This window comes from Puma concolor, chromosome D2, assembly GCF_028749965.1.
Source record: "Puma concolor isolate L17-30 chromosome D2, mPumCon1.1.hap2, whole genome shotgun sequence".
Classification (NCBI taxonomy): Eukaryota; Metazoa; Chordata; class Mammalia; order Carnivora; family Felidae; genus Puma; species Puma concolor.
In genome coordinates, this window is record NC_141677.1 from 39,660,003 (window position 1) to 39,687,969 (window position 27,967).

Below are 27,967 nucleotides of genomic sequence, written 5' to 3' on the forward strand. Positions count from 1 at the left end.
GCAGGCACTGAGAAGTCCTGCAGCATTTCCCAGGTTATACTTTATCCTGAGAGCACTTATTCTGAGTGTGAGAACACAGCCCAAGGCTGGAGGGGAAGCTGGGGCTCAGGCAGGAGACGCCTCCTAGAAGGGCCCACACCCACCAGCAGAAGACCCCCTTCTCTGCAGACCCGTGTGGTGTGGAGACCCTCTGCCCACCCCTGCTATGTGCTCCGGGCTTCTCTCGGTGACTCACCTCCTCACCTGGTCAAGGATTCCCAGATCCACTCAGCACCCCCAAAATGGATGTTTCCTGGAGGCCCAAGGGTGAACATAAGACCAGAGTGGAGGAAGCTACAGGGAGGCAGGGGTGGTCTCTTGATCAGCATGTTCCCCTCCTGCCGAGCTGCTCAGGACCACAGGAACACCTTGTCACTGAAGGTGTGCAAGGCCAGAAGGCCTGACTAACTGGGAGTCCAGCCTCTGAAGCAGGGGCTAACCCCGTCCTACCTGTTCATTCTAGGACGCTGGGAATGCACCCGGGGAAAAACAAGCGGCCATGGCTCAAGGCCTTCCAGGAACAAACCCCTGTGACAGCCCCGCCACACTTCAGCACACAGCTGTGCTTCCCTGTCTGGCTCCTTGGCCAGACAGGAGCCCAAGATGTTTCCTATGGGGACCTGTCCCCAGTGCCTGACGATGTCTGGTCCGTAACAGAAACTAGATGCGGATTTACCAAGTGAGAGTGAAATTACAGGCTGGGCTCTTTGGGAAGCAGGCTCTGAGCTGGAGATTCATCGGGGGGGGGTTCCTCAGGGGAGGTTCTTGTGAGTGACACCTGCAGGAGAAGCGAAGAAAGGAGCAAGGAGCCGAGGGAGAAACGGGGCAGTGATGTAGTCACAGTAGAGCCTCAGCTGGCCCCGTGCGGAACCCAGAAAGCGGGTGGCTCTTCAGAGCGGTTCTGAGTTGAGGCAAATGGCCTGGGCTCCTCTGCCTCCAGGGTAGCTGTTCAGTGAAGGTGGGTTGCCCCAGGGAAGGGGTGTGACCTCCACTGCGCAGCTCTCTTTAGCCAAGCTGATTCCTAAAGAGGGCTGACGTTGGAGTGTTCTTAGCTGACAACCTTCCCGGCAGCTGGCGGAGAAAGGCCTTCGGTCCTGCGAGGGAGACATGCATTCCCAGGAGACATCGTGGGAGTCCCACACTGCGACCCCTCCCGCGTAGCCTTGCCACACGCGGATCCCAGCCTCCCTCTCCTCCCGGCCCCTCTGCCCAGGCCGGCTCTCCCCTTTCCACCCCCCATTTCCCTTAGTCAGCCACGGGCTGCTCCAAAGGGCAAGCCTCGCATGGGGGGGCCGGAGCAGGACGTGATCAAGCCCCGTGTTCAGCCTTGTACTTCAGACACGTGGGACAAAGAGAGCCTGGGCTGTCCCCAGCAGGACACGCACCCGGGCTCCCCTCGACCGTGTGGCTTCTGCAGGCAGGAAGGGGCACTCGAGAAGCTCCTCACCTCCGCCCCCAACCAGGTCCTTCTTCTCCGGGCTTTGGACTGGACTCTCAATAGTTGTCTTCTCCGCACCCTTACCCCTAAAGGAACTCTAGCCCTTCTCCACCTTGCCGGCTGCCTCTCCTGGACCTAGCCGCAGCCCTGCTATGAATGAGGAGGAGAAGCACCCACAGCCACTGCAGCTGGACTGTCGGGGAGAAACCGAGCTCTGTGGGACCACTGGCTCGAGTTGGAGAACACGAATAATTGTAGGCACTCCTGCAGGGTCTGGTGTCTCCCCGCATCAGTTTCTTCGTCTGTGAATGAGATCGATGAGAGGCACGGAAGAGGCCCTTGGTGACCGTTCTTGGGGCAAACACGCCAGGGCACGGCACGGGGGACGCTGCTCGGTGACACGGGCCGGCGAGCGGCCGGCTGGGTTGGCATCGGGGCGAGTCGACAGCGCAGTGGTTAAGCACAGGGGCCTGGCCGGGCAGGTCCTCCACCCCTGTCACACGCTAGCCAGGCGACTTGGGCACATGGCCACACTTTCCGCTGTTGGTTTCCTCTCTGCGAAGGCAGGGGTGATAGGACTCACCTCAAGGGCCGCGTCACAGGGCACATTAGAGCATAGCAGCACGGGTGACCCTCGGCGCACGTGCATTGCGTTCTCGCCATTATGCTCGAGGCTTCTGGACTCGGTGTCACGGATCTTGTCATCACCCCGCACGGCCTGCCCCACATCCCCTGCGGGAGGAGCACGCCCTGCATCCTTCGTGAAGAAGCTCAAAGCCCCGCCCTGTCAGCACAGCCTGCTGCGTAAACCTGGGGGTCTGAGCTGGTCCCTCCCGCGTGGAGCCCTCTGAGAAGCCGGTGAGGTCCCAGGGAGGGAGAAATGGAAGGTGCCGCCAGCGGCTTTCCCCTGCTGTTCTCTGAGCGGGATGGGGGCCCCATTAGTGCAACAGCCCCGCCTTCCCCCAGCAGGAGAGGACGCCGGGCATCGCGGAGCAGCCTGGAGCCGCAGGGGTGCCCAGTGTCTAATGGAAGGGGATGGCCATCCAAACGCCGTCCATCAGCAGCGTCTGCCGTGACCCCAGCTGCTCCCCCCAGAGTGCGTCTTCCCATCTCCCGGCGCCCAGTGCTCGCAGAGGCAGACGTTTTCCCCTCCCGGCATTCCTCATTAGTCCCGATGGAGGGTCTCATGCTGCAGAAGGGCTTGGCGGTAAGGCACGAGGGGGCGTTCTCGGTAGGCTGGTGGGAAGGGAGGGAGAGGCACCTGGAGGGCAGTGGCTGGTCTTCCAAGGGGAAGCGGTTGGTGAACACACGGCGACCCGTGGGCTTTGGTGGCCCCGGCCAAGCAGTGGCCATGCCACAGCAGTGCCAGGAGCCTCCGTATCTGGAGCCGGGGAGGTCACCACTTCACAGTTTGGAGGTTGGTGGGGGGTGGGAGAAGTCTGCTCAGTGACAAACCGGTCCCCCGTCCGCAAGGGATGAGGAACAAAGGCCAGCTCCCAGGTGGGGTATGTATAGGAACCAGGGTGTTAGGAATTCTGACACGGAGGCTGGCCAAGGAAGGGGCAGGGCTACAGCCACGGGGCAGGGGATGGGGTGGAATTTGGGAGCTGTCATTTCCACTATCATCCAAGGGAAGGTGATAGTGCCTGATAGGCCCACAGGAACGAGGGAGGGAGGAGGTCACGCCCCAGCACAAGGCTTAAGAAAACAGCAGCAAGATCTTTTTTGAAGATTTTTAAATGTTCATTTATTTCTGAGAGAGAGACAGAGTACGAACAGGGGAGGGGCAGAGAAAGAGGGGGACACAGAATCCGAAGCAGGCTCCAGGCCCCGAGCCGTCAGCACAGAGCCCGACGCGGGGCTTGAACTCACAAGCTGCGAGATCACGACCTGAGCGAAGTCAGATGCTTGACCGACTGAGCCACCCAGGTGCCCCCAGTAAGATCTTTCGGAGTCACTAATCCAATTGCATCGTTCAACTGCTTAAAACCTTCCAATGGCTGCCCGGAAGCCTGTGTGCCCTCGTAGGCTCTTCGCCCCACCATGCACCATCTTCCTACCTCCCTGTGGCTAGCCCCTGCTAGTTTCTCTCAATCACTCCAAAATGCTACCAAATTTTTGTCCACCCCAGGGCCTTTGCACATGCCGCTTCTCTGGCAGGAAAGCTCTAGCTGCCTCAGGCTTCAATACCAGCCCCCATCCCCTACTTCTCGAAGTCTTGACATAAATATCAACTCCAGGGAAGGACCATCCCTGCCCATTTTATCTAAAATCACCCCCCCACCCCATTATCATCTGTTTTAGCATCCTTTTTTTACGTGTTCTATTTTACTGTATTTTGCTATAGGCCTCTTATCGTAATTTATACTTATTTTATTTGGTAGCTTCCTTGTTTATTGTCTATCTCTCCAGGAGGATAGGGACCTTCTCTCTCTCTCTCTCTCTCTCTCTCTCCCCCTCTCTCTCTCACCATGATCTCCAGCCCCAAATATTCAGGAAGCCTTCCATACGTGTCGGCTGTTTTAGCACTGCCATGGTGGTTACTATTGCAGGGTTGCAATAAATATCGTTTGAATGTTGAGTGAATACTGAGACTCACTCCAGGCCCCACTATCTGGAAGGGTTGTGACACCAGATGTGCTGCAGGCCCTGGGTGGGCAGGGAACTCCTCGCTGCCTGTTTCTGCCCCCCCACCCCGGTCCTTCCGGGAGGCCATCTCTGCCTGAGGCGGTGGGGCCTGTGAGCCTCTGGCCCACGATCACTCAAGGTTCCATCCTGCCTCTTCCAGGCTTGCCCGGCTGCTGGAGTCATTCCGGCGATTTCCCCCCAGCACACGTTCTGTCATCTCTTCACCGTGAACTGTAGTTAAAATGTAAATAAAAAAAGGCTTTTAGGAGATTTAACTGTTTCCCTTGGTATTTAAATTATTCAATTATAACTAAAGCTATTAAAATACAGTTAATTAAAATTGTTAGATTGTTTTCCTTTGCACTGATCACAGCATTGCCCGACTTCTCCCTCTAGCTGTTTAATTCCTATTAAAAATGATAATGCCTCGCTTTATTCATAAATGCAGCAACCTTCCCGCACATTCTTCAAGTGATCTCCTCAATACAAACCGAGCTGTTTTCTTTTCTTCTAGCAGTGAAGCGGAAATTCTGCTGTAGTCTTTAGAGGTTTAATCAGCAGTAAAAAGGACTCAAAATTTAAACATTAGCATTACCGAGTCACAACAAATAATACAGCCCCCTGTAAAAAAAAAAAAAAAAAATCTGTCTAATTCTGACGCAACGTAATGTCATTAGAGACCAAAAGAGAACCCTGAGGTTTAATAAAAGGTAGGATCTAAATAAAGGTTTCATTACTCCCAACATAGAATTACTAGATCCACACGTTAAATATTTTATTTGAAAGGTTTCGTGGCATTTCTAGTGGGAATGGCTCTGTTGTGGAAGAACAGACGGGTAAGTGCTGCCTGAACAAGAGGGGGAAAAGAAAAGGAAGGAAGGAAGAAAAGAAAGCTTCTAGACCAGCTCAAATCTCGTTAAGCTTGGCGTGTTTAAGATGATGCACCCCGAGAAGCTAATTGGTTATAGTGTTTAAACTCCCGGGCCATGTGTTCGCACGACGATAATGGCTGTTCCAGGTAATGGTGGGCAAGGTGGCACAGGTACTTAACTTTCTAGAACGTAGCGGGTGTCACCTCTGGCATTTGGAGTGATTTGTGAACCACGTGTGGTGGGTGTACGTGTGGGGGGGGCGGCACGACCTCCTAGTCCCCAAGTGCAGAAAGGGAGGGAGTGGTGTAAAAGTCAGACTCGGCCGGCGGGGACTAGCTGAGCAGGAGCCTCGAGTGCTAAGACGGGCGCGTACGATCGCATCCTGCCCTTCAGGGGCCCAGAGCCCCGCCAAACCCCAGGAAATTCTGCCTGTGAGGAGGAGGAAGGCCGCGAGGGAGGCTTGGTGCTTCAGCGGGCTGAGAAGTTCTCCATCAGCCAGGGGAGACGAGCGTGAGAAAAGGTTAAGGCCGAGAGGCGGGAAGGAGCTGGCAAGTCTGGGACACCGGGCGTTTGTTCGGAGCCCAGGCCGGGTGGAAGGATGTGTTAGGAAAACCTAGATTTAGGAACTCGATCAAGAAAGGCCTTGAACATCATCCCTGGGTACTCCGCCTTTTACTCTGAAAGTTGCCATACAACCTACGCAGCAAGCAAAGCCTGTCGAACACTTACGCCGGTCACAGAACCGGCACTTGAGAGGCACTTGATGGTTGTTGAGTAAATGAATGGAGGCTGAGGCTTAGGACCCGCCATATTGTGTTTGCTGATCACCTGTGAAAAGGCCCAGGTTGGGCTGCTGAGCTGGGGGTGGTCTGAAAGGAAGCCTCTGCCAGTCGGAGCCACTGGACCGATACCCGTGTTGGCAAGGACCCCGCTCTACACTGGGGCTCTAGGCTTCCACCTGAGCCCATCCATTTCCATGCTCTCCTTTGGAGACTTGCCTGTCCACCCTTGGCCTGCAGGGCGACGGTAACTAAGCTTCTCAGGCTCGCCGCGTGTTCCCCGTCGCCCAGAGAAGCTGGAGACGGAAGGGCATAGTGACAAAATCAACACCCCTGGTCACCAGGACAAGGCAAACGAAAGCTACAATGGGAGACCATTAGCCTCCGCTAGACGGGTCTGACCCAAGAGGCTGACACTGCCTCAACACCGAAGCAAGGATGTGGCGATGCCAGAATCCGTGCCCGCTGCCGGTGGTACAGCCACTTGGGAAAATTGTTGGGCAGTGTCTTCATTAATAAACTTACTACACACTAATGCACGATCCAGTCACTCGGTTGAAATGAAAGCATAACGCCCATAAAAAGGCCTGAACACAAATCTTCCTAGCAGCTTTATTCATAATTTCCAAGAATTGGGAACAACCCACATATCCATCAGCAGGGGAATGGATAGACAAACTGTGGTATATCCATTCAATGGAATACTACTCGGCTGTGAAAAGGAATGAACAAGCAGAGCGTGCGATAGTATGGATGAATCTCAAAATAATTATACTAAGTGAAAGAAGAGGCTAAAAACAGTGCATACTGTATGATGCCATTTATATGAAATTCTAGGAAATGCAAGTTAATCTAAAGCAACAGAAGGCAGTTGTATGGGGCCGGGGCTGGGGGATCGGGAAGGGGTGATAGGGAACCGTTGTGAAGGGGCAGGAGGTGACTTTCGGGTGTGATGGGTCTGTTCTCTCTCTTGACAGTGGTGATGACTTTATGGCTACATACATATGTCAAAAGTTATTACAGCATATGCTTCAAATACGTGGCGTTCATTAGGGAAATTATACTTCGTTAAGCTGCTTTTAAAAAAAAAATAAAAAGAGCTAGGACTTCAAAGTTTTCTTTTTTTACAGTTTTAATTTTCGTGCGGTTTCCCGTGTACAGAGTAGGAGAATAGTCAAGGGTCCCCTGCACACCCTTCCTCCGATTCCCCAATTGCTAGATTTTGTCTCATTCACTTTATAATTCACCCTATTATTTTCCTGAGCTATTTGAGAGCGAGCTGGGGACGTTGCTTCCGATTACTCGGAAACTCTGCCGTGTGTATTTCTTAAGAATGGGACCTCCTACACGTCACGGTGTGGTTATCAAAATCAGGAAATTTAGCACTGATAACCAAACTGTTACCTGATCTGAATCCCATAATCAAAGGTCATCAGTTCGCCCTGTAATGTGCCTGCACCTCAGGATCCACTGAGTTTGAATCCTGACTCCATCACTTCCTTGTCGTGTGACGTTGGGCATTTGCACCTGCATTCCCTGACTTGTACAACGGGCCCTACGCTGATGCGCACGCCCCAGGGCCCGGGGACAGTGAATGAGAGGGAGTCTGGACAGTGTCGCTAGCATGGTGTGGCACATGGGAGGCATTCAGGGAGTGGGATTACGGCAAAAGCAGCCTGATGCATCGGAGCCATTGTCCCCTGCCCTCTGCAAACACCCGTTTGCAGAGGCGCCCAGCTCAGCCGAGGCCCTGGCAGCCTGCCCCTCCCACCCAGCCTCTCTGGGCCCACCCCTGCCGTCCCCAGTGGCTGTCAGGCTGACCCAGAGCTGCGGGCGCTTCTGAGCAGCTCGACAAAGGCAGCTGTCCTCTGGCGAAGGAGGTAAGTGGGTTGCAATTTTGGCTTTTCAAAAGCTTCCGCTGATGGTGCTTTTCTTCTCACTCTTTAAGAAGTGCTTCTTCCTTTTTTCTTCTCCCTTCCTACTGCCTAGTATTCAATCCTGCAGGAAGCTCAGTCTCGGGGCAGGTGTCAGTCTGGGATTGTCTCTGCTCATCTGTCCTATCTTCCCATTGCTGGAACACATGGCCTGCCTCTCTGGCCACGGCTGTCCGGACCTGGGAGACCTTGACCAGGATGAGCAGGGCCAAAGTCTACTGCCTGGAGACCTCCACTCCTGGCTGGAGTGAAAGCTTTGCCCTTTGGGGATGATGGCGGTATCCGATCACCTCTCTTAGAGAGGCTAAATGTGGCGAGAGAGTTGGCTGGTGGGCAGGTGTAAGGGAAGTGGTAAGACCACCAACAGATGGACACGGGGGACATCTGAAACTACAGACTTTCAGGCACATGGAACCCACAGGTGAGAGCCTGAAAATGGACACACGGGGAGGAGAGGGGACTGGGGCAGGGCGAAGGCAGCTGGACGTCAACAGAAAAAAGAGAAAGAGCCTCGGGGTGCCAGGGCGAGTTGCAGAGGGGGAGCCCACACGTGATGAGCACCCCTGTCCACGCCCTCATTCCCTGTGTCCCTCTGGGGCTTCCCCTGCTACACTGCCTGGTGGTTTCCATCCCCTAAGGCAGCTTAGGTAACAAAGGACTACAAACTGGGTGGCTTAAAACAAAAGGAATTTATTCTCAGTGCCAGAGGCCAGAGAGCGGGTGTCACAGGATTGGTCCCCTCTGCAGGCTCTGAGACACGTTCCGTTCCAGGCCCCTGTCTTAGCTTCTGCTGACCACGCATCCAGCGATCCCTAGTGTTCCCCGGCTTGTAGACCCATCGCGCCAACCTCCACGTCCACCTCCCGGGGATCCTCCCATCGCCTTCTCGCCTGGATCTCCGCGTGCCTACTTCCTGTCTCTTGCAAGGACACCTGCCTTTGGTTTAGGGCCCACCCTAATCCAGGAGGAGCTCATTTCAAGACCCTTCAACTAATTACATCTACAAAGATTCTTACACCAAGTGATGCCCCATTCTGAGGTTCCAGGTGGACAGAATTTGGCGGGGGTGGGAGTGGCCAGTCACTGCTCACAGTGGTGAAGATAGATGCTGGCCTTCACTCTGCCTCCCTGGATCCTGACCTTGAGACACCAAGGCATGAGCTTGCTTGCATGCACGGCTATTCCTGGCAACCTTGAGAAGCTCATTTTTTAGAAGAGGGGTAAGTGTCACCAGAAAGAAGAGTCATGAGTCTTTCTATGGATCAAAGGGTCTGTGTCCCAGATTCGGCTTTCCGGTGGCCCTGCTAGTCCAAGGCTGTTGGGCAGCTGGTGGAGAAGACATGGAGAAGGAAGAAAGGGTTTGACAGAGAAAAGACATGTGTAGCTCTGCAAACCAAGACATGAGTAGTGGTTTGTGGGTTGTAGGTGAGGCTGAGGCCCCAGAGCGAGCAGAGAGGCAGGGGGGAGTGGAGATAGGAGAGAGATCCCAACTGGGCCATCAGACAAGTGATGCCTGGAGGACCTCTCTGAGCCTCAGAGTTCTCGCCGGTAAGCTCCACTTCTCCAATGCCACCTGAGCACCTAGGAGGTGCCAGAAGCATTCTGGGAGGGAGGAGGATATGGCGGTGAGGAAGCATGACCCTTGGGCTCCCAACATGGCAGAGGAGGCAGGTGTGTGAAGGCCTAAGGGGGATCATCAGTTGGTAGGGAACATACGAGCCTTCAGTGCAAGTGCCACGGCCGATGGCAGCCAGGTGGGCAGAGGTCTCTGAAGTAGGTGATGCTGAACAAGATCTTAACGGAAGATATGACTTGGTCAGCAGGATGGGAAAGGCCAGGGTTGAGCTCATGGCACGAGCAGACGCATGGCCCCTGAAAGTGCTTGGTGTATTCAGAAAGCACATCATGGCTTCCTCGGGCCTGGAGGGTGGGGGGTGTGGCGGGAAATGCTGTCAAGGGGCTTGTAGAGAGAGGCCTTAATCCTTGGATGCGCAGGAGTTGGGACTTCAGTCGGTACCTGGCGGGGCCACGGGAGGCTACGGATGCCAACGGCAAGGTGAACAAAGTGGGGTGCAGAAAGATCACGCAGGCAGCAAGAGGGGACAGGAGGACATGGGCTGGAAGCAGGGAGGCAGTGAGAAGCTATTGCAACAGGCCCGGGAGGGATGAAAAGGTCAGTGGCAGTGCGAGAGGGAAGAAGGGACGGAGGCAAGAGGCATTTGGCAGGTGGCCCGCACGGGGCCGCGTGGGCCCGTCTGCAGGTCGTGGCGGCTAATGGATGTGATGCTCTCTGAAAGCTGCGGAGCGCCTCGTCCGGGTGCGGTGGCAGCTCTGGACTGGAGCCTGTTCGAGCTTTCCTGAAGTGAAGCCTCTCCCCTCCTCCTCCCTGGCTCATCCTGGAAGCTTTTTTTTTTTTTTTTTTTTTTTTTTTTGCCTGTGAGCAAGGGAGAGAGGGGAGGTGAAAAACAGAGACATTAAGTGCCAAAGCTTATGTTAATACAGCATTAAGGTTGAAAATGTAATCTCTTAGGAGTCAGGAAATTCCGAACCAGAGGTTTCCATGGCAACCCAGCCACACTGCTCCTCTGTCCATTCGGGCCCTGTTTTCCTTGTTAAATATGATCCCGTCGTATATTATATTTTATCGAGCTAAATGTGTTACCCACAGCATGCAAGGGCTCCAGTCAGCTGCAGCACGGAGCTGCAGGGAACCTGTGTGTGTGTGTGTGTGTGTGTGTGTGTGTGTGCGTGTGTGTGCATGTGTGTGTGGTAAGGGTGGGTCTTCAGAATTCGCCTGATACAACACAGCCACATTGTAGGTCCTTGTACCTAATAAATGGAATGTAATTTCATTAAGAGCAGCTCCCGTGGAAACAAATGAGCAAGGGCACTGCAAGCCCTGTGCTCTGAGGGGGTCGCCCAGGGTGCCCACCCCTCCTGGGAGCACAGCCGGGTCCCTCACAGCTCAGCACCCACCGGGCCCCAGGGGCAGGGCCACCCCTGCCGCCCCGGGCCCCCTCCTGGATGGAGTTCTGAGGAGGTGGATGGGAATTACCTGGTCCAGTGGTTCTCCACACACGCCGGTCAATTGAGGCTCATCTGTCACTGTTCGTTAACATCCCAGGGTGCACCGGGAAGCGGCAAACAGATACGGAAAGGAAATTCGATTCTCTTCCCAACCCTCTCTCCCACGAAGAGAGCACAATGCACAAAAGGCGTCCCCGGTGGCAGCAGGGATGTTCGGCGGGACAGGAGGGAAATGGACTGGCAGGGAGGGCAGCTCAGGGGCGGCATGTTGTGTCAGAGAAGCCCCTGCAGGTCAATGTGGTGGAAAGAACATGGAATGTTGGAACCAGGCTGCCTGGGACTCGGCGTCTCCCAGCCATGTGGTCTTTAGCAAGTCTTTTCGTTTCCCTTTGTCTTAGTTTTTTCATCTGCAAAATTGGGATAAAATTACCCTTAACCTCACACAGGCTTGTTGAAGGATTAAATAGGGTAATTGATGCAAAAGCTCACTGTAAACTTGTAGATCCTATACAAACGTCACTCTTACAGGAGTTCTGGAACACCACACTGGACTCTAATGCTGTGGGTTCTAGATGTGGTTGGTTTCAAGCATTCTACAATGGTGGCTCCATCCGTTAAGCGTCCGACTTCGGCTCAGCTCGTGATCTCTCACTTCATGAGTTCCAGCCCCACGTCGGGCTCTGTGCTGACAGCTCAGAGCCTGGAGCCTGCTTCGGATTCTGTCTCCCTCTCTCTCTGTCCCTCCCCTGCTCTCATTCTGTCCCTCTCTAAAAAAATAAATAAACATTTAAAAAATTTAATTAAAAAAAAAGAATTCTACCATGGGTTCCAGAATTAATGGACAGATCTGGAACAGGAGGTGGTGATTTTTTTTAGAAAGGGTCAGATAGTAAATAGTTTAGGGTTCAGAGGTCATGCTGTGACTACTCAACTCTGCCACTGTAGCTCAAAGGCAGCCACAGGTGATACATAGGTGAACGGCCGTGGCTGCGTGCCAATAAAGCTTTATTTACAAAAACAGGAAATGCACCGGATTGGCCCGGTGAGTTGTACTTTCCCAGCCCCTGGTCTGCAATTGCCTGTGTAGAAAACTTTTTTTGGTGAAGGCTGCTTTTCTCCTCAGAATTGAATTCTCGCTCCTCTCTGTCCTTCCATCCCACACACCTCCCCCTCCTCCCACCCACTCACACACATACCTCTCTCTTGGCCCCAACTTCTTAACCTTCCAGACTCAGTTAGAGTCACCTCCTCCAAGAGAAAGTCGCAATAGTCTCTTGGCCCTTGTCTACTTGCCTCGTGGATCGTGAGTTCCTGAGGGCAGCCAGCTGTGTCACCCCAGGCCCTAGGTCTCGGTGGATGTTTGCAGAATAGATCTCCGGAAAGACACGGCATCCCAGGGAACTGGGATGTTGTCATTCCCTCGGGAGGTCTATGAACTGGAGTGGTTTCAAAAACCTTATGTCTGCCATCGTTCCTCTAATTGTGAGCTGCTAAGTCAGAGCTTGTAGAACAATCCGAAGGCAGGATTACCTTTGCAGACATAGGCCAACATACGTGCCCACCTTACAAGCCCAGGGGCCAACCTGCTCTCTTCACGAGGTATGCTGAAGCCCTGGGCAGCGGGCCAGCCGGGCAGCAGCGGGTCAGTGGAAGGTGACACTCCGTGGCCGCCCCCCTGACGGAAGGTGCTCCTGTCACCGAGCACACAGTCGTGTCTGTGACAGTGCAGTGGCTGTTGATGCTCCCCGCAGGGAGCCTCGGCCTCCACTAGCCTGGACAAGCGACGTGATAAGATGGAAGCTTCCGGAAGAGTGACAACCCTTCTGGCTTCCACATTTGCGGGCTTTCCTCGTCCTCCCCCTCCCGGGCAGAAGGAGACAGGCAGGATGGCGTTGTGTAACTCACCCCTGAGTCACACTTGCCCCAGCACCGCGTTGGTTCTCTGCCTCACAGAGCCGAGCGTCCTCGGGACAGCCAGACGGGCAACTGTCGTTCAAGAGTCAAGGCTGGGGGATAGGCTCTTCTGCCCCTAGTGCACCAGCTAAGAAGATGTCCCTTTTCATTACCATGGTAGGGGACTCGAAACACGTGCGGGTGCCCGCATACAGTGGGTGTTCATCGGGACGTGCAGCACACGCGTGTGTGCTCCCATCATCACATGGACACGGCCTTAGCACAGGCTTGCGAGCCGCCTGGGTGGTTGGTGGGGGCACGTGTGCGTACGTGCGCGTATTGAGGCGTGTGCTTTTGTGTACGTGTGAGGCCGCGTTGCTCCTAGGTGTGCCGGAAACGTCTGCCGGTCGGGCAAGTGCTTTTGCCCGGCTGGGTCCGCGCGTGTCTTCAGTTCAGGGCTCCGCTTGTCCCGGAGGGCCCCGTAACTTCCGTCTTCTAGCCTCGGCAGATGGACATTACTACCTCGCTTTTGCCACGGCGCTGGGCAGCCTTGCCGTGGGAAGCCGGAGCGTGACGCGCTCCGGGGAGGCAGAGACCGAAGCTCTGATGCTGGAGCCCCAGAAAGTAACGCACCCCTGCGACGAGGCCCCGGGAGGCCCCGCAGAGGCTGCTCGTTAGTGTCACGAGGAACCGATGACTCAGCCTTTCTCCGCTGCGTCCCCTGACAGCGCTCCCTCTGACCGGACAGCGGGCACACCCATTTCACGGGAGGCTCGAGGGGCTCCTCCTGGAGCCAGCCCAAAGGTGTTTCGTTCCAATCCCCCAAATGCCTCCTCCTGCCATCGAGGAAGATGTGGGGCAACAGAAGGTCACGGTGTCACCCAGAACGGCAAGCAGAGGGGTCTGACTTCGCCCCACGCTCTGGGAATGCGGGTGAGGCAACAAGTCGGGGGAAGGCCAGCCGTGCTGGAAACCACAGTGCACGGAGACAGCATTACCCCAGCCTTGCCCCCCCCCCCCCCCCCCCCCCCCCGCGCTCAGCCTGGGGGTGGTTTCAGCCACGTGCTCCCAAGAAGTAGACCCCCAGACAAGGACCTGGGAGCAAGTAGCTTATCTGGAAGATGATCCCAGTCCTGGAGCACTGTGGGGAGCCCAGGAAACAACCCATTGAGTCAACAGGAGCCGGTGAACAATGCATTGATGAACAGGTTTTGTCTGCGGCTCACGCCGCCGCAGTCTGTCTGCCCACCGAGGGCTGGGCACCAGCCCACCGAGGAACTGAGGTTCGGCCAACTCTCACTTCACTGGTGGAGGATTGGCTGCCCTAGGGGCAAACTAGCGCCCTCCGCTGCAGACCCTGGAAAGGCCAGGGGCAAAGGGCTCAGCCACACCCTGGGGGGGGTGGGGGATAGCCTGGCCATCTGCAGGTGGCAGGCGCTAATCTGGGCCTCTGGACTCACCTCTGTTGCTCTCTCCATCTTCCCTGCCAACTCAGGCAGTGGCAGGGGCTCTGCGGGTTGCCCTCTCCACAAAGCTCAGGAGCCGGGACGCCCCCGCACCCCGCGCCGGGAGCCGGGGCTGGGTCGTGTGAGGCCGGGGCTGCCCGGCCATCATGGGCTGTGACTGCCCCGCAGAACCTCTCTGAGCCGGCGCTCCTGGGAAGGGGCAGGGAGGCGGCCTGGCTGGAGGCTTCCGAAACTCTGCAGCCAGACGCACGGCACAGCGATCCAGCCATCGCACGGAGAGTCGCTGGGTGCTGACTCCCTGTCCCGGAGACTCAGCACGAGTGAGACGGAAGAGGCTTCAGAGAAGAGGATTCTAAAAGTCAACACGATAGCAAGAACCAAACGGGAAGCCTTCGTGCATCTTTCCCACCTCCCCTGCCCTCTCCCCGCCCTGCGAATCCCGGGCACGCTTCATCTGGGTCTCTCCTGGGGTTCCTCAACTTAACTGCTCCTCATTGTTGTTCAGCTCTGTCAGGGATGGTGATAAGAACCATAACTGTAATTACGAGTGAGCTCCTCCTTTGTGTGGAGCCCTGTGCTTAGCACACACCATTTGATGTAATCGCCACAACCGTGCAATAAATCAGGTACTCCTGTCTGTGTTCTAGAGAGAAGAAAGCTGAGGTTCTGAGACGTTCCGGTCCTCACCTTAGGTCACGCTGCTCAGAAGGGACAGAGATGTGTCTGGCTCGGTGCCTGTGGTCTAAACACACTTGCCGTCTCTTTCCTACTGTTCCGTGAGTTCCCAGAGGACAGGGACTGATCTCTTCACCCCCAGACGCTCCTCAGAGCCCAGTACCTTGTCCAGCGGGTGGGGTGGCCTTTGAGTTTAGGAGTTCCTCTCCTCCCTCTGTCTCCCCCACTGGGAATTACTGGGTGACGTGCACTTCGGCAAACATCCACTGGAAGGTCTGTGACCAGCTCCAACCTCCGGTGTTTCAAGCCACTTCCCATATCCTTGGACCACCTCCCACGGGGAAGAGCGCAGGTCTGCCCGCCGGCTTTGTGTTCAGTTGGAACGGTAGATAAAATTCACTCGCACGCCTCCCAGCTGTGTAGTCCCAGACAGGTTGCTTAGTGTCTCTGAGCCTCTGTTCCCCGCAGTGAGGGATTCTGCCTCCCTCCCAGGAATGCCGCGAGGACAGTCTTCGAGACATGCCCGTCAGGCCTCCGGAAGGGAGCAGAGAGCCCGACTTCCAGGAAACTCTTAGATACAGACCCCACCCTGACCAGACTGTGAGTTCTCTCAGGGCCGGGGGAGGGTTGTTTCATTCTGTCCTGTCTCTGTCTCCACCACACCCGTTCCAGGACCCAGCACCGCATGGATGCTTGACAAACCACCGTGCTGTTGAGCTGTCCCCAGTGCAGCGGTGTCTCTAAGACTTGCCCTGACTTCCCGGGCCTCGACCAGAGAACAGACAGACAGGCGGGGGCTTTGCAGCCAGGGGCAGGCCTCTGTGTGCAATTCTTTGAAAGCATAGCCCTTCCCTCCTTGCCCTTTGTTTTCCTTTGGCCACCTTCCTTGGTCCCACACCTACAGTCAAAGGCTGCGCCCACGAAGTCCCCCACCTGCGTTGAGTGAAGAGGCCCGAGGGCCTGCAGACAGACGAGCAGGGCAGACCGGCTCCGTCAGGACGTCAGGCCCGTCTCCAGCTCCCCGGCCACCGCAGGAGCACACCCTGTCACCCGGCCCTGACCTCTCCTACCGGTCCAGCTCTCCTGTGGTGAAGGTGCCACGTTCCAGCTGCCAGAACCCCGAGCTGGGGCTTCCGCTGCAGCCCGGGCCTGAGCTTCCCCCCCAGTTCGTTTCTTCCTGAGCCATCTCCCTGGTGGTGCCCAGGGGCGGCCCCTCCACCGTCCGCCCCCTCCCCTTCCCCGCCTTCGCGTGTTCCGAGGTGCCCATCCCTCCCTGCTCTAAGTGTTTTTGGTGCCACGATGCCTCTCCCTTCTCCCCTTCCCCTGTGATAAAATCCTTCTTTCTGACCTTATTCTCCATTCCGACGATGGATGGTGGTTCTGCTGTTACGAGTCTGGCTCAGCAGAAGGCTGTCGAGAGATTCCCACCGTCCGGGCAGTACGTCGGGGCCCATCGCGCCCAGCAGGGACCGCGCCCATCTCCTCGCTCCTTCCCCTGGGGGTGGGGGTGGGGTGGGGCGGATGCCTCTTCGCCCTGCCCCAGGCCTGAGTGGGTGGGGACCCTCAGAGCCCAGTTCCTCCCGTCCACCCACGGCTGCCGCGGCTGGGGCTCACATGCCAAGCCTGGCACCAGCGGCAGGCGCCATGGAGGGCAGACGCCTGGTGGGGGATGAAAACCTCCATTCACGACAATATCAAATCCCTGGCTCCGGAGAGACAGGTCTGCTGCCGGTCCGAGACACCGCCTGAGAAGGGAAAGGCGATACCAGGAGAGGAACGTCTCGTTAATGCGGGCTCTGTTCTTTTCACCTGGCAGGCCAAACACAGCAGCTCACTTGTGCCTCTGAAATCCTAACTGGCTCCTGGCTGGGAGCTTTGGGGACCGCGTGGGAGGCGTTAGGCGGCGTGTGCCAGGCGCACCCAGCCAAATCCCAGCGCAGCCAGGACAAGGACTGGAGGGGAAGCCCTGGGGGTGGTGGACCACACCCACACCTATGCCCGCACTGCCCGGATGGGGCTGGAGCCCACTCTCCAACCTCCCCGGAGTCCCTCAATTGCCTTTTGCTTTTCCCTGGACAAAGGAGCCAGACGATACGGGTGTGGAGGGCCCTCGGTAGTTCTTTGAGTCTGTTTCTCAACTTTTTAGGGTCACAACCCCCTTCATCAATCTGTTGAAAGCCATAGATGCTCTCCCAAGAAAAACGTGTGCCCCAAATCAAGCATGAAAATATACAGGATTCGGAGACCACTAAAGCCCACTCGGCTAGCCCTATCGGGTTCCTGTGAGGAATATTTTCCAGTATCTCCTTCAATGGTTGGAGAGACCAGAGCCAAGTAAGAGGACTCGACTTGTCCAGGAAAACACAGCACGCCGTTGGCAGAGAGTTGATCATATTTAACATCTATTTGGTTAGGAATAAGTGGGACTCTTCACAGAATGGATTTGGCAAATATGAAATATCAAACTCAGAGAGTCAAAGAGCATACACAACATTATCCATTGTCCCTTCATGGATACATAGTCTCCTTCTTCCGCAAAGGAGGGTTTGTTTTGTTTTGTTTTGTTTTCGTTTTTTCAGTGTTTATTTATTTTTGAGAGGCAGAGAGAGAGGGAGACACAGAATCCGAAGCAGGCTCCGGGCTCTGAGCTGTCAGCACAGAGCCCGACGCGGGTCCCGAACTCACGAACCGTGAGATCATGACCCGAGCCGAAGTCGATCGCTTAACCAATTAAGCCACCCAGGAGCACCCCAACAAAAGAAGGGTTTTTGAGGGGAGCACGTGGCAGCCAGCAACTTTCAGTGTCCCTTACAGCCGTGTATGATCTTGCCTCTAAGTTCAGCCGATGGAATGTGAGCAGATTTCTGAGTCCTATCTCTGGAAAGAGTGAGTGCACCTCACTTCCTTGTTTCCCCCATACCACTGGACGCAGTTGTGATTGCGGGATTCAGAGCAGCAATTCTGGGCCACGTGATCAAGGCTGGGGCCTGAAGATGGCCGAGCAACAAGATGGAAGGGGACTGGATCTCTGACAATTGTGAAGCCAGCACACCAGCCTGGGACTGCCTAGCTGTTGTTTTGAGTTTCTCTGCCATAACATTAGAATGAAAAAAAAAAAAATTTTAATGTTTATTTATTTATTGGAGAGAGGGAGAGGGGGAGACAGAGAATCCCAAGCAGGCTCTGCACTGTCAGCAGAGAACCCAATGTGGGGCCCAAACTCATGAACTGTGAGATTGTGACCTGAGCTGAAATCAAGAATCAGACGCTTAACCGATTGAGTCGCCCAGATGCCCCTAGAATGCAGATTTTAACTGATAGCCTAAGAGACCAGAACATCCGTAGCCTCCACTCTTCCCCCATCCGGGTGGTCTCCAAGACCCTTGAACAGTGGGCATCTCTATCTCTCTTGCCCCCTCTTCCCAAACCTGTTGCCACCTCTCTCCTCCAGCTGGCGTCCCCTGTGGGACCGCCCGGAAGCACTCCAGGGGCCTCCTGGTAGCTCTCTCTGGCACACCCCTCCTGCCTCCAGTCCAGAGCGGCATTTCTGAAATGCACACATAAACTGGACCCTCTACTCTCCAGCCCTTCGATGGCCCCTCGTTCCCTTCCCAGGGAAACCCACTCCACCCGTAGCCTGGCTCCCAGCCCGCCTCACCAGCACCACCTATTGTCACGTACTTTGTGCACCTGTGCTCCAACATGGAGAATCGGCTGTCCTTCCACCCCTTCTCAACAGCCTGGTGTGTTCATCCTCCAAAGAGCTCCTCCTTGGCCAGCCCCCCTCCCCCACACTTTCTCCAGCGTGCCCCACATGACCTTGTCCGTTACGGCACATAACTCGAGTCGCTGACATCATCCACGTCCTGTGCGAGATCACCAGCACCCCTGTGCCGGCATGGCTTGCCTAGATCCCCAGGTGCCACCAAGCTTCCAGGAATGGGGACTGTGCCCGAGAAAACCCCGCTGAACAGAAATGCGTTGCTGGAATGAGAAACAGTACCCAGCCCGTCTTACACCTCTCTCAGGGACTGTCCTGCTCCATTGGGCTCTATCGCTCCTGTGCGGAGCTCGCTCCTTCCCTCCTCCTCTCCTTCCTTCCTTCCCGCCTCCTTTCCTCTTTCTGCAAGCACAATCCCAGTGCCAGCACGATGCCTGCAGAGGGAGAAGAGCTGTTGGGTTAGTATTTGTAGAATGCGGGGACACATGCATGCAGGAAGTGGGTGTTACGTTGTGTTATGTTTGCTGGGCTCTGAGCTGAGCACGGGGAGCACAGAGGCAGAGAGGCTCTGGCCTGCCCGCAAAGCCTTCCCAGCCTGCCGGGTCAGAGGAAGCCCCGGCTGTGGAGGAAGACGGGACGCGTCAGCTCCCCGGCACCTCCTGGGTGAGTCTCTGCAGCATTTACTTTCGCTAAGTGATGTAACAGGACCCGAGGAACTGGTCTTCCCCGCTCCCGTGGGCGGGCTGGAAGAGGTGAGAGGTGGAGTGATCCGAGCCTTCTGGCGACGTGATGAAGTCATTTGCAGAAAGACAGTTTTGTTCTGACTTGAGTGTTTTTCCACATGACTTCATCCCCCGGCAGGCCCGGCTCGGGTCTTATTTTTTGATGGGCCCCAGCCCCAGCTGCCTACAGAGAATGGCCCCTGAACCCTTCCCCGGCGGCTATGCCAGGACAAGTGAGGTCTGTTCTCCGCCCCGGGGCCCGGCACCTGGCTGTGCCACCCACCGCCCTGTGATGCGGGCGGTGCCCGCCGCGGCAGGAAGATGGCTCACGGGGGCCGTGGTCCAGGCAGGGCGGCCGGCGGGGGAGACCCATAGACGCTGTGGACAACGGCTTCCCTCTAGCATGCCCAGAGCTCACTCCGAGGTATCTCTGCCCCTCTCTGCCCTCAGTTTCCTCACCTGCAAATGGAGGTGAGCATCAATGTGGGTCCCCAAGGTCTCTGGGAGAATTCAGTGACACAGGACCCTGTAGCGGGTCCTCGTCACTTAAGCTTTGACTGAATACCTTCTTGGGCTGGGATCTCCCAGGGTGTCCACAGACCGATGAGGTGTCCCCAGACCCATGAGGAAAAGAAATGGTCCTAAATCAGTGTGTGAAGGCAGCGTGAAAGGGGTATGAACCATGTGCGGAAAAAGGAAAGAAACCGTGGTCAAAACAAAAGCACAGGGAATGGGCGATCCAGGCAGGGATCCAGGAAGAGGCCAGCTCGGAAGAGGTCTGTCAGAACACCTCCAGTAGGAGCAAGCAGGTCCCAGAGGGTAGTGGTATCAGTGGGCAGGGGTGTCTGTCGTCTCTTCCCAAGAAGAGCACAGCACAGCAGCACGGCCCCAGGGTCGTCATACAGAGCCCCAGCCGTGCCCTTGGCAGGGACCCAGGCCTGACCCACATTTCCCAGCCTTTCTCCGTGTCCAGGCTTTTTGCCCTTCACGTGTTCTCTCACATGATCCAAACGTGGCTGCTACCCTGCCAGATACCTCACCTGCCCACAAAGATGCTCAAGGCAGGAGGAAGGGGACGGCCAGACTCCAGAGAATCCCCCTTCTATTTACTTTCTGTCCCGAAGCTCCCCTGCAGGCCCTCCAAGCTTCGTCTGTCCGGGCTGCTCTCACAAAGTAGCAGTGACGGTGTGGCCGAGGACTGTGGGCATCCATTTCTCACAGCTCTGGGGGATGGAAGTCTGAGGACAGGGTGCCAGCAAGATTGGGTTCCGGCGGGAGGCAGTTGGAGGCTGTCAGCTTCTCGTAGTCTCACGTGGCAGACAGAGGGAGGGAGAGCTCTCTGGGGTCTCTTGTATAAGGGCCCTGATTCCATCCCCAGGTGAGCCCTCGTGACCTAATCATCCCCCAGAGGCCCTACCTCCTAACTCCATCACCTTGGAGGTTAGGATTCAACATATGAATGAGCGGGGAGCAAACATTCAGTCCGGAACAATCCCCTGTTCTCACCCACTTTGTCATGGACTGGTCACCCCGGTTGTGAGGGAGACCGGGGAAGTGTCTGGGGAAGGGGATTAGGATTCCCGTGATCAGTTTACATGCCAGCATCAGGGCTCCAGGAGCAGGGAAGACGGGCCGCTGGAAGGGGGAGGAACGGCCACCAGGTGGACAGTGAGCGGGGCTGTCACATGTGTCTGGGGCCAGTGGTAAGCATGAGGTTCCACGGGGCCGCGCGTGGTGAGGGATAGGGGTGGGGGCTGGGTCAGACAAGAGTCTGAACAGAAAGCTTCTGGGGCCTTAAACTGAGAGTACTTCATCTAAGGGCTCTGGACCTAGGGTTCGGGTCTGTTTTAGAACGAGAGCTTTGTTGGCTGTAAGCACTACCTGGGGGAGGGGGTGCAGAGACTTGCCAAGGGCAGCTGTATTATTGAGGTTTTGCCGCTTTCCATTGAGAAAAGGCTGTGGGTCCCTGGGAGTGGGGCTGTGTTGTTCATTCCAACGTCCCTGGAACCTTCCCTGTGCTGCTCCTACCAAAAAAGGATGGCCGAGGGAATGAATGAACGAATGAATGAATGAATGAAATTCACGACCTCTCCTCGCCTCGGTTTCCTCCTCTGTATCTTGGGATCAACGATAACAGTTCTTGTCTTGCAGGACTGCTGTGAGAAGGTGAGGACGGCTGGCACGGTGCTTCACAAACAGGAGGGCTGCAGGCGGAGAGGAGGAGGGGAGGGTCATCTTGAACCCCCCACGGTGCCGAGCCAGGCCCCTCCTGCTGGCACCACTCACCGCTGACCACACTGAATAGCCTGCGGGTGCCCATAGAGCCGCCCCAGATTCTCAGAAGAGGGGGCAAGGAAACACCTGGAGAGGCCCAGCGGGTCCTGCCGAAGATCGCGATGGGAGAATGATGAGGATAAACGGCTGTCTGTCTCTGGTAACGCAATTAGGAGCTAAAATATTAAACACTTTACGACAGGACATATATCTCCGGCATAACGAGCTGCCTCTTGCAAAGCAGGCATTGTCTGGGTGGGAGGCAGGCAGACCCATATCTCAGACCCAGCAGCTTCCGCTGAGGGCAACAGAGTCACGTGCCGTCCTCATCTGGGGACTCTGACTTCACCGCCAACACCAACATCATCATCGTCATTTGCAACTTGCAGTTGCAAGTTCCTGAGTGACTACTGTGTGCCAGGAGCACTGTCGGGGACCTGTGCATATGCTGAGCCACTTTTTTTTCACGGCGAAACCCTAAGCCGGTTGGGGTTGCAGGGGGGAGGGGACACGGGACAGCTGGAGCTCAGAGATGTCATACGACTTGTCCACGGTCAGCCACCTCGCAGGAGGCAAAGCTGTTGGCTGCCATCCTTGCGGGAAACCAGGACGGAAGAACCAGATGGAGTGGCTTGGTAGGTAGAGAGTGGGAAATCTGGCTTGTCCTGGGATGTCCCGCAGAGCTGGTGCCCTGCTGTGCCCCTGGTGTCCCAGTTGCTGGGGCACACGGTGGTGAGGCTGATTTGGATGCAGAGCACCCAGATTCCCAGGCTGTTTGTGTCTCTGGGAAAGGGCTGCCTGTACACCTCTCTACTTTGATGGTGAGTGATGGATGATTCTCATGGGTTCTGAGTTGACACGGATCTGTGATAAGAACCGTGGATTCCAGGCATCAGCAAAGAGTTAGGATGCTTCACAGCACCTCTGAAAGCATACTTCGTAGGCAGGCAAGCACTTCTCGATACGTGTTTACAGAGCCTGTCTGTGTCTAGATCTGGGTTGCGGTGTGGGGGGGGGGGTGTAAGAAGGAAGGCCATGCAGCCCTTACTCGAGGCAAGGGGGCATTTGCCAAAGCGCTTTTGCATTCATCGTCTCGTTTTCTTCCCACAGGAATCTTGTGAGAGAAATGCAGCTTCAACCCATTTTGTAGATACGGAGACTGAGGCTGAAGGCTTTTCAAATGGCGTGGTTGGCCCGGGAGACAGGACCTGTATTTGCTGAGCACGTGCTCTGTATTAAGCTCTGACAGACATGAGGTCCATCCTCGAGAGGCCTCCGATCTAGCCCAGGGGAGGGCTTGAATAGAAGCCATTCAGGTAAAGCAACAGCTACAAACTGAGATCAGGGCCATGAAGGAGAAGAACCAGGTGTTTGAAACGGAAGTAAGAAGAGGCTTACGTCGGTAAGAGGGACGACTCTCTGAGAAAGTGGCATTTATGCCGAGATGGAGGCTGAGTCACAGGAAGAGCTCCAGGTGAAGGGACCAGTGCGTGCAAAGGCCCTGAGGTGGGAAGGACCTGGCATGTTCCTGGAGCAGAGAAGTGGCCAGTGCGTCTGTGGGGAGATGAGCAAGACCCAAACCTTTGCAAGGCGCCCCCATGATGAGCCAAGCCTTCTGGTGTAGAGCTGAGCTCTAAGTCAGAGTTCTGACTTCAGTCTAGAGACTTCTCCATACCTCTCTGGGGCCTGGTCAGCCCCAGCTTTGGGCGGAGCCCCACCCTGCCACAAGGGAGCCCCTAGGCTCTGCCTGACCACCTCATCTGTCACGATCTCCCCCTCCCCCCCACCGCAGTATACAGACAGCGCCACCAGTGTGGCCTTCTGCTCCCTGTCTGGTGTGGACCTTCCACCTCTCCTGAACTACCCCCTTCCTTGAGCCGACAGGCAGCATTCCTCTGAGTCAGGGAGCGGGGGCCGTGGGGGCGAGCCGAGGGAGGGCTGTGCAGGCTTTCAGGAGCATTACATCTGGAGAGGGAGACCGGAATGTTTGTGTCTGAAATTTAGCTAATATCCCAGGAATTTCTCCTGGCGGTTCAGAGGGTTCCTAGGGGGACTGCAAAGCTGGGATGTCTGGGTTCTGGAGGCGGGCTGGCCTCGCTCAAAGCCTCTTTGTCTCCGTGGCTCTGCCTGTGTCGATCTGGCTAGGCATCTGTGTGCCTTTGTGTGTGTGTGTGTGTGTGTGTGTGTGTGTGTGTGTGTGTACCTGAGTATCTTTCTGGGTCTACATCATGGTGTGACTGGAGTCTCTGTGTCTCTCCGATTCGTGGTACGTCAGTGGGTGAGTCCCTGCTGTCTGTGTGTCCTTGTCACTTGTCTATACAGCCATCCATCTCTGCCCTTTGCCTTTGCAGAGGTGTGGCTCTCGCTGGGACTCGGGCTTCGGCTCCTGTCCCTCCTTCTCCGCCCTAGGGCTAGTTCCCTATTGGTAGGAAACAGACTACAGACAAAGAAGAAAGAGTAAGGGGTAGGGGAGACAGAGTCGGGAGACAGTTCATGTGTGTGTTGCGGGGGGCGGGGGGGTGTATCTGTTCCTCTGCCCAGTCAGGGAAGGGCCCTTGCAGGCCAAACCCTGCCTTCAGCCCCACCACAGAGAAGCAGTTCCCTCACGCTGCCCGTGAGTCCTCTGGCTCAGTAGCCCGAGTCACACCCCACCCCCCTGCCCTCTCCCTTCCTCCCATTTGGTCACAAAGCATTGTTTCTTCCTCCAGCCGAGTCCCCTCTCCCCTGCTCCCCACCATGCCCTCGCCTCTTCCCGCTCGGTGCTCTGTCCTGGTCCCCCACCCTCCAGTCTGATGTGGCCACATCACGCTTTGGGGAGCATGTCGTGCCTTCCCTACTCAAAGGACTCCTCCTTAGGAACTTCTTGGAGCCACTCACTCACCCCTTCTGCCCGGAAGCCTCCCTGGACTCCCCAGGCAGGGAGAAGGCTCCTTGCTCCGATCCCCTTGTATTTTTTCCTACGAGCTTCTGTGACCCTCGCCCCTCAGGCTGGGGTTGTCCACCTCCTGGACTCCTGTCTCCCTGTAGACGGCAAGAGACAGGGCACGATTTGGCTATATTTCCCACCACTGCCTGGAACACAGGGATCTCCACAATACCTGCCCTGGATGAGCAGAGGGCCCCCAAGCCCCGTAAGGTCAGTAAGGAAGCTGGGGGACTCGATTTCCCATGATTCCCTGCCAGCTTCTCTCTCTGCCGTCTGCTCTGACGCGTCGCACACCCCACACAGGCACAGCACGCGAAGACCCCGCCACCGGCCCGGGTGCCCCGGACCCCGCCGATGCTCAGCAGCCTTTGAAGCCAAGCACAGGCCACCCCCCACAGTGTCGCCCATGGCTGCCTGCTGGCCTCTCGGCCCCAGAGCCGCCATCATACAGCCCCTCAGGGGCTTCCGACCGCTGGAGGCCTCGTCACCCGTCCTGGAAACATCTCAAGCACACGGACAGTCCATTCTAAACGTTTCATTCTTTATGTGGTGTATTCGTTTTCTAGGGCTGTTGTAACACATGCCACAAGTTGGGTGGCTTAGAACAGTCCCGAAGGCCAGAGGTCTGACATCAGGGTGTTGGTGCCGCCTTGCTCCCTCTCGAGGCCCCAGGGAGGATCCCTCCTGGCCTCTTCCGGCCTCTGGCGGTTGCTGGCAATGCTTGGCGTTCCCTGGCCCGTAGACACATCCCTCCAGTCCTCCCTTCTGCCTTCACACGGCTTTCCCCTGTGTGTATCTGTGTCTCAGATCTCCGTCTCCTTGTGAGGCCCACCCGCAATCCAGAACCCTCTCTCGTCCCGATCCTTAATTACATCAGCAAAGGCCTGATTGCCAAATGAAGAAACAGTTCACCTTCCCGGGTACTGGGTGTGTCAGGACTTGGGCATATCGGGTGAAGGAATGTAATCCGGCTCACTTCATGGCAGCTGTAGTTCTGGAAACTCAACAATAGCCCGTCGACCTGAGCGGTTGATGATGACAAATAACAGAGCCCCCAGGATTGTCTGGGTTAGAGGTCCCCTAGCACACCTGGCAGCGGGCCCCCCACATGGTCTCTGGGTAAGCTGAAACACCTGCGGACACAGAAAGCCCATCACACCCCGTGCACGCTGGCTTACGAGGGGGCCCGGGGTGGGCGGCCAGGCTGTCAGGAAATACGGAGGAAGAAGGAAAGGTGCCTCCTGCCTTCCTGAGGGCTCAAGGCTTCGTCACTTTCTGACACTGAAGGGTAGACCCTGGTGAAACGAAGATGTCCAGCCAGCTCAGGAGGCAGAAACGGAGCAAGAAACGGAGCAAGCGTTCCGAAGCCAGGCTCTCCCCGGGGCGTGAGTGGGGTGGCGGCAAAGTCCTATTTCCTGGTCCTTGCGCTACATCTGCTCTTGCAGAGTGGGCCTGGGGAGGCCTTCCGGCTCTCTGGGCGTCAGCCGTGTGCTGGAATTGCAAAGGCTGGCCCTTCCTGTCTCAAGGCTACGGCGAGGCTCTCCACCGCGTGGATCGGGGCAATCCGTGCCTACAAAGGCCGAGGCTGTTTTCGTGGTTAAGGAAGTAGCTAGAACGAGAACAGCAGCAGGCAGCTTGCTTTACGTGAATCCCGCACCCTCCAGGAGATCTACAAGGCAGCAAATGGGCAGGCAAGTGGCATCGTTGAGCACCGACTGTATGCCAGGCATTCTTCTAGGCCAGGGGCTACAATTTCTCATCTAACTGTGCCAAGGGCCCTGCACGGCACAGGCGTTAGGGAACCCGTGTTTTTTTCAGAGGAGGAAAGTGAAGCAAAATATCAACCGAGATCACATCACCAGAAGGTGTTTAGAGATCTACAAAGAAGTCACTGGCAAGTGGTTTGAGGTGAGGGTTGGGGCGATGGAGAGGCAGGTTCATTATGAAACATGGATACAAGTCTTCGAGTCAAAAGGAATAAATAAGCGGCTGATTTCCCTGGAGGGGACTCAGGCCACCTTTCATTATTTCATTGGCTCAGGAGCCCAAACAGCTGCATTTTATCATTCCTCAGAAATCCATAAAAGGGATGGAAAATGCTGGTGCTTGTGGGGGGGGGGAATGGATGAGCACTTAAATTTAATTGTGGCCCCCGCTGCTCCACGACGGGGCCTGAGATACCCCCTACCAGGTCTTGGGTTCACCGGCACCCCAGTGGAGAGAAATGCTTAGCCTCCAGCCCCAGGCCCACCCTGACCACACCCTCCTCTGGCCTCCGGCAGCTTCTGTCCCCTCCCTCCTCACACCCAGGTGGCTGTCCCCAGTTGCATCTGTGTGTCATTGTGCCTGGCCTCCTGCCCCAGACTGGGAGCTCCATGCGGCTGCCTGGCGGGCTGGGCTCTCCTGGCCACTGTGGGCCTGCACACAGCCACACTTACAAGGGCTCTCCCTTCCATCCCGACAAGGGCCTTCATGCCCGGCCCTCCCAGCTCAGCCTATGGGCTTCGGCCTGGCCTCAGGTGCTGACTGTGTGACTTTCAGGATGCTCGGTTGTTGACTGTGCAGGGGACCCTAGGACTCGCAAGCCGGATGGTTCTCCTCCCTCCATGAGCATGTGGATCACCTGGGCCCTGGGGCAGTGCAGGTTCTAACCCAGCGGCCTGGGACGCAGCCCTTTCAACTGGCCCCCGGCGGGGGTGGGGAGGGGGCGTCCGGTGCTGGCATATTGCAGACTTGTCCCAAGGCTCTCGGTCATAAATGAGTAAACTGAGACCCAGAAAAGGGCAGCGCTGCCTGGGGTTACACCATAAAAGAGCGTGGCCAAGAGGGATTCTCACCCAGTGTTCCGTCCCTGGTCTGAGGTTCACAAACTCAAACGCCTCGGGGACTGGAAAAGCAGAGAAATTACTTCAGGCAGACCGCCTCAGTCTGCTTACCTCGGACGCTGCACATGGCAGGACCCAGCCTTCCTGCTCCCGAGTGCCAAGGCCAGAACAGGTCTCCCCCAGGCACGGCCGTCCTGTGGCCAGTGGCCCAAGGAAACAGGCCGTACGTTCCGAACGGCGGCACACAGAAGGCGGGCTTTTGCAACTGGCAAACTTGGGTGCCCATATCAGCTTCATATACTTTTGACTGGAGCCTCTCCCAGCCTCAGTTTCCCTCAATGTACAGTGGAGACCCCACAGAGACTTCACGCCCGTGGAATGAGATGCAGAGGCAGTTCCCTGATCCAAGGCAGTGGCTCAGCCCAGAGGGGCCCCTCTCCCGGTGTCCGCTCCCTGTGACTGTGCTCTCCACACCCTGCCCACTGCCAGGGGCTCTTACGTGCTGCACACACTGCCCACGGCCCATTTGGTACTAAGAGCCCTTTACACCAGCTGGATCGCCTCTCCCACCCCCGTCCTGATTTCCTGCTGCATTTTTCACTCAAGCTCTGGCTTTTTCTGGAGGTGCCGGACTCTGGAACAGCAGCTTCTCAGCCTACCGTGTAAGGACGGAAGACAGATTTCATGTCACTTACAAGCTCTGCTAGGTTGGAAGCGGCTGCCTGGAGCACTCTGGCCTGAGAGGAGC

The 27,967-nt window shown here is 56.3% G+C and overlaps 1 long non-coding RNA gene across 1 annotated transcript; it reads left to right on the forward strand.

The window, feature by feature from the left end:
• The first annotated feature begins 18,893 nt into the window (after nt 1-18,893).
• LOC147576005 (uncharacterized) lies at nt 18,894-26,397 on the forward strand. Its single transcript, XR_015241661.1, has 3 exons — nt 18,894-19,135; nt 21,346-21,628; nt 22,579-26,397. It is a non-coding gene; the product is annotated as an uncharacterized LOC147576005 (long non-coding RNA).
• Nucleotides 26,398-27,967: the final 1,570 nt, after the last annotated feature.